This window comes from Lithobates pipiens, unplaced genomic scaffold (assembly GCF_037356315.1).
Source record: "Lithobates pipiens isolate NorthernLeopardFrog02 unplaced genomic scaffold, aLitPip1_a1.2 Scaffold_22, whole genome shotgun sequence".
Taxonomy (NCBI): Eukaryota; Metazoa; Chordata; class Amphibia; order Anura; family Ranidae; genus Lithobates; species Lithobates pipiens.
This window is the reverse complement of record NW_027507784.1, coordinates 140982623-140989051: the sequence shown is the minus strand read 5'-3', so window position 1 is coordinate 140989051 and position 6429 is coordinate 140982623. Positions and strand designations below refer to the sequence as shown.

Below are 6429 nucleotides of genomic sequence, written 5' to 3'. Positions count from 1 at the left end.
GCAAAGTGGCAGATGGGCACAGTGGCTGCGTTTGATGGGCACAGTGGCTGCGTTTGATGGGCACAGTGGCAGATGGGCACAGTGGCTGCGTTTGATGAGTAAAGTGGCAGATGGGCACAGTGGATGCGTTTGATGGCCACAGTGGCTGTGTTTGATGGGCACAGTGGCTGCGTTTGATGGGTAAAGTGGCAGATGGGCACAGTGGATGCGTTTGATGGGAACAGTGGCTGTGTTTGATGGGCTCAGTGGCAGATGGGCACAGTGGCTGTATTTGATGGGCAAAGTGGCAAATGGGCACAGTGGTTGCGTTTGATGGGCAAAATGGCACAGTGGCTGTGTTTGATGGGCACAGTGGCTGCGTTTGATGGGTAAAGTGGCAGATGGGCACAGTGGATGCGTTTGATGGGAACAGTGGCTGTGTTTGATGGGCTCAGTGGCAGATGGGCACAGTGGCTGTATTTGATGGGCAAAGTGGCAAATGGGCACAGTGGTTGCGTTTGATGGGCAAAATGGCAGATGTACAGTGAATGCGTTTGGCAGAACAGTGTACACAGACAGTGCTATGCACAGGAGCCCCCCCCCCCCCTCCAAGCTCCACTCTATATTCCCCTCCCACCAACTCTCCGCCTCTGCCTGCCCGCTCAAGTTCATAATTTCTCTCGACCATGGACATTGGGTGGGCGGGGCTGGTGCTGATGTTCTAACCATCTCTCCGCCTCCGCCTGCCTGCTCGAGACCATAATTTTCCACGACTGCGGATAGCTCCCGCGCATTCGTGATTAAGGGCAGTGAAGTCGCGTATGTGCGGTAAAGCCTCGTCAACAGTTATATGAGTGATGGAGCTGCATTTGTATTGTGTTAAACAGCATGCAACACACTGAAATATACAGGGTTAAACTTGCAATAACGTACTGAACTATACTGCGTAAAAACTGAAGGTAACGCACTGAAATATACAGCATTAAAGTTGCACTAACACACAGAAATGTGCTATGTTAAATGGCACATAATGCACTGAAATATACAGCTTTACACTTGCAGTAATGCACTGAAATATACTGCATTATGCAGAAGGTAACACACTGAAATATACGGCGTTAAACCTGCAGTAAGGCACTGAAATATATACAGGGTTGAGCTTGCAATAACACACCAAAATATACGGCGTTAAACTTGCAGTAACACACTGAACTATACTGTGTTAAACGGCAGATAATGCACTGAAATATACAGCGCTAAATGGAAGGTAACGCACTGAAATATATGGTGTTAAACTTGCAGTAACGCACTGAAATATACTGCGTTAAGCATGCACTAACACGCAGAAATGTACTGCATTATACGGCATGTAACACACTGAAATATACGGAGTTAAACTTGCAGTAACGGACTGAACTATACTGTGTTAAATGGAAGGTAATGCACTGAAATATACAGCGTTAAACGGAAGGTAACGCACTGAAATTTATGGCGTTAAGCTTGCAGTAACACACTAAAATATACTGCATTAAATGTGCACTAAGCACAGAAATATACAGCATTAAACTTTCAGTAATGTGCTGAAATAAATGTTAAACTGCACGAAATTCAATGAAATACTGTGTTAAATGGTCAATACACTCACACTGACTGAACTATTCCGTAGATTCACACTAATCTGATATTCTATGCTAAAGCGCCTGAAAAATGCCCCAGTGTGAAAAGGGTCTAAAAGTTCTGTGTGCCCTGATTGGGCAAAGCTTTTATTGCTTCAGCCAAACAGGGATCGCAATGCACTGTGCGGCGGTGCAGTGCATTGTGTTCATTCAGCATGCCGAACAAACAGTCGAATGGCCCGATATTTCGGGTGTTCGGCCTGAACTCATGCTTGGGCTGAACCGCTCGCTCATCCCTGGTAATAAGTAACGCAGATTGTTTGCCGCCCTCCTCTCAGAAATATAGCACCGGCTGCCACTGGCACATCTTCTCATTCACAGCCCAGGAGGCCCAACCTATAGAGATAATGGCAACCACCCCAATTTCTAACTGGCTTTTACAGGGAGGCGGACATGGGAAGGAAATGCACATCACTGAAAAACACATTTCCCAGCACAAAGAAAGCCCCGTGTCTGCAGGCTGGCCTGGGAAATGTTTGTAAGGCCTGATCTATAGTCTTTCACACAGGCTCACTGCTATCAGAAAATGCCCCGGGTGTGAAGGGTTCAAGCGCCCAGTATTAGGGTGAAAGGGTCACAGCTGACGTCACGTTGTGCACACAGGAGGAGAAAGCTCCATGTTTCACACATACGGGAAGACATGAAGAGGTTAATTCCTAGTGACGAGAAGACGCGACAAGACAGCGCTGACTAGAGCTTCCACTGGACACAGGAAGAGTGAACGCGTGCTGACGTGGGAAATAAGGGGTTAAGGTGAGCAGTAGGCGGGGACAAGAGACACGGCCGCAGCAGACAGCGGGAGAAAAATGATAAAGCCGCTCGGGCACTAGGGAGCTCCCGTGACGCGCAAGGGGGCGTGTCTGGGGCGGGGACACATTCCCTAATCTTCTCCCGCACAGGAGATCGGGAACGTGCGAAGTGAAGGACTGGACGTGCGCAGTGTAGGCAGGGGGGCTGCGGGCAAGCGCATGGGAGCGTGCACGCACATAGGGGATGCTTGTATTCGTTTGAGAGCGGCACACACAGCACCGAGCTCCGGTATACAGGCGGCGTGCACCTGACTCACAGCCTGAGCGGACCACTGCTAAACCGGCACCGAAGCAGCCTGGGGAGAGGCAGACACCAGTGGGATTCTCGGCTCCGTTTTATCCCAGCCGGTGTGCTGACACAGAGCGCCCAGTGTGGAGCGGAGGAGAGCGCTGTGATACCCTGACACCGTGCAGCACACAAGGTGAGGAGCCTCTGGCCGGGGTGTCATCCCTTGTCATGTCACGTGTCCATTACATTCCATGGAACCCCCACATACCTGATGGCATGAACATTGCACAGGCTGCTGCCTTTCTATCCCGGGTCTGGGGTCCCCATCTCCCACCCATCCCGGGTCTGGGGTCCCCATCTCCCACCCATCCCGGGTCTGGGGTCCGATCTCCCACCCATCCCGGGTCTGGGGTCCGATCTCCCACCCATCCCGGGTCTGGGGTCCCCATCTCCCACCCATCCCGGGTCTGGGGTCCCCATCTCCCACCCACCCCGGGTCTGGGGTCCCCATCTCCCACCCACCCACCCCGGGTCTGGGGTCCCCATCTCCCACCCACCCACCCCGGGTCTGGGGTCCCCATCTCCCACCCACCCATCCCGGGTCTGGGGTCCCCATCTCCCACCCACCCATCCCGGGTCTGGGGTCCCCATCTCCCACCCACCCATCCCGGGTCTGGGGTCCCCATCTCCCACCCACCCATCCCGGGTCTGGGGTCCCCATCTCCCACCCACCCATCCCGGGTCTGGGGTCCCCATCTCCCACCCACCCATCCCGGGTCTGGGGTCCCCATCTCCCACCCACCCATCCCGGGTCTGGGGTCCCCATCTCCCACCCATTCCATTCTTCACTTGTATCATTGAAGATCACCATCATCTGGCCAGAATCACCCTTTTGCTTAGACATGTGCTGCCTTGATGGTCCTCTAAAAATACATATCCCACCCTTCATATTCTATTCCTGCTGTGATTAAATGAATGACTGGTTAAAGCCCAGGTGTGGGACCATCTGTTATGATCAGACCAGCTCACCTCCCTTGGTACAGATATTCGTTTATGCCACATCCAAACTGTTATTGTTTTTTTTTTTTTTTTTTTTTTTTTCCAATAGAAAATGACCACTTACATTAATGCAGCTTTTCTCAAACTTTTTTTCCTGGGGGGACCTCTACGTTTTCAGGTTTTGGGAACCCTTACTAAAGCCATCTGAGGGCTTAGGGGAAAAATACCCCATACAGTGATAGTCAGAATGCCCAGCTGACGGCTAAAAAAAAAAGTCACTTGTGCCGTGCTGTTAGCTCTGTCAAGTGATATTGGCTTCAGAACTATGTAGGCACCATCAAATGTGGGTCAGTCAGCTCAAGGAACCCCATGCAACCTCTGAGGAGACCCTAAAGTCCCTAAGAGTGGTTGTGTTCATTCATATTTTGACTTTGTAAGTATCTTTTGGTACATCTGTGAATATTTTTATTGATTCAGGTCATGGTATAGCTAGTAGTGGTTAGCCACGTTCAACTGGACTTGTTATGTAATGCTGAAGATGTGTTCTCTCAAGGAACGTTGGCTTCTACTGAAGATCATTACAGAGCTGAAGGGGCTATTTGGACAAGGGCTGAAACCTCTTCCAACGTTACAGGACGTGTTCAGGATATGTGACTAACTGCTGGTGATAATTGTTCTCTAACCATCAGAGACAGAGGTCTGGATATATGTTGGCGCTCATTTAAGTAGCTTATTTTACTGAAGAACATTACTTGACTGAAAAAGCTTCTTGGATGAGTCCCAAGGCAAACATCTGACATTACAGAACCACGTCCAGGTGGATGTGACTAACTACCGGCGATTATTAAATGCTCACTAACCGATAGAGTACTAGAGATGTTGGCGCTCATTCAAGTAGCTTCTTCAACTGAAGAACAGTACCGAACTGAAAAAGCTACTTGGATGAGTCCCAATACAAACATCTGACACTTTTAGAACACATCCAGGTAAATGTGACTAACTACGGGTGACAAATGCTCATTAACCAGCTTTTCAGAGTGGTAGTGCTCTAGACCCAGTCTGAAGATGCACTGCCACTCATTTAAGTAGCTTCTTCAAATGAAGATTACAGAACCAAATAAGCTACTGGGATGAGTTCCAAAACACATTTTTGCCATTACAGAACACCTAATGTGACTAACCACGGGTGATAAAATGGTCACAAACCAGTGTTTGAGTGGAAATCTGGTGGGTCCGTCAAAGGGCTTTCTAAAAGTGAATATTTCTACTCTTGGCCTGTAAACCTGCTTTTTAATGTGACTGTTGGCCAAGTCATAGGACTGAACCTGTCCCCATTTTTAGAACTAGAAGTCTTGGGGGTGTATTGGGAGTTGTAAATACACCTAATCTTGTGTGTGTGGTTTTTTTTTTTTTTTTTTTTTTTTTTTTTTTTTTTGTTCCCTCTTCTCCACAACCTCTTGATGACATAAATATTATTATTATTATTTAATATAGTGTTCCTTTTTTAGATTTGAACTTTTTCAAGGGTTCCCCCATAGTAAAAGGTGAGAGACTGGGTCGGCTTTGGGTTTTTTCGGTATTGGATGACTTTAGATCATCTGTTAAAATCTTTCTCTTGAACCAGTTGGATGAAAATGTTTCCAGGTGGAATTTGAATGGCAAAGGTATCTTTCAAAGATTTGGTAGTTGGTTAAAGAGGAAGTAAACCCTGATGAGTTTACTTCCTCTTTCATTCCCTGTAAAGGCAAAGCATAATGGACTAGTATGCATCGCATAGTAGTCCATTATGTGTCACTTACCTGACACAGGAGCCAGCGATGTCACCGCTGTCCCCTGTAGTTCCGAGCGTCCATCTTCTTGGTGGGTCTCCGTGGGTCTCGCTGCTCCGGCGCTGTGATTCGCCGGAGCAGCGATGACGTCGCTCCCGCGCATGCGCACGGGAGCCGAGACTCGCGGCATTGCCCTCATCGACGATGCCCCGCTCAGTGCGCCTGCGCGCCGCTGTCTACGGCGCATGCGCCGTAGATAGCGGTGCCCGTCTTCGGGCAAATATCTCCTAAACCGTATAGGTTTGGGAGATATTTATTGGACCTACAGGTAAGCCTTAATCTAGGCTTACCTGTAGGTCAAAGTGGTTTGTAAGGGTTTACAACCACTTTAACTGTTCCTAGATGAAATTACAAGTGTGTGTGTATAGCAGAAGGGAGATGTTGCAGCTAACACTTCTATCCACTGAGTTTTATTTAGTCTGAACTAACATTGTTTTCCATGTTGCTAAAATGTAACTTTTTGTTCTGTTTGTGTGTGTTTTTTTTTTTTCTTTGTATTGCATGTAAAATTTAATGTATGTTTTAATCTGAGGAACCCTCAGATTAAAAACCCATTAACACCAATGTAGAGTTGCACCGATACTGGTATTGGTGCGGATGCTAAGCATTTGCACGAGATGCCCAAAACCTTCACCTTTGCAAAATGATTGCGCTCAATTAGCACTGCAAAGAATCGCATTTGATTCCTGTCTGAATGACACTGTCGCCCCCTCCCCCCCAACTGCTGCTGTGATCCCAGGCTGAAGTCGTTGACAAGGCTGGGCTCGCATCGAAGTGGTGGGGGAAACCGCATGTGATTTGGTTGGAAACCGCACTGCATTCCTGTTCAAATCACACGAGATTCTTTGCAGTGCAAATTTGAGCCTATTCCTTTTGTATGGGCTCAAATCGCGCCGCACTGTACGGTA

The 6429-nt window shown here is 48.4% G+C and overlaps 1 protein-coding gene across 2 annotated transcripts in view; it reads left to right on the top strand.

The window, feature by feature from the left end:
* Positions 1 to 2549: 2549 nt before the first annotated feature.
* Positions 2550 to 6429, top strand: part of ADARB1 (adenosine deaminase RNA specific B1) — a 244601-nt gene continuing 240721 nt past the window's right edge. Inside the window, exon 1 of one of the 2 annotated variants that reach the window (XM_077448405.1) lies at positions 2550 to 2886. The gene's annotated coding sequence lies outside the window, so the exon portion shown is untranslated. The remainder of the gene's footprint in view (positions 2887 to 6429) is intronic. The other variant, XM_077448406.1, reaches the window with a different exon arrangement.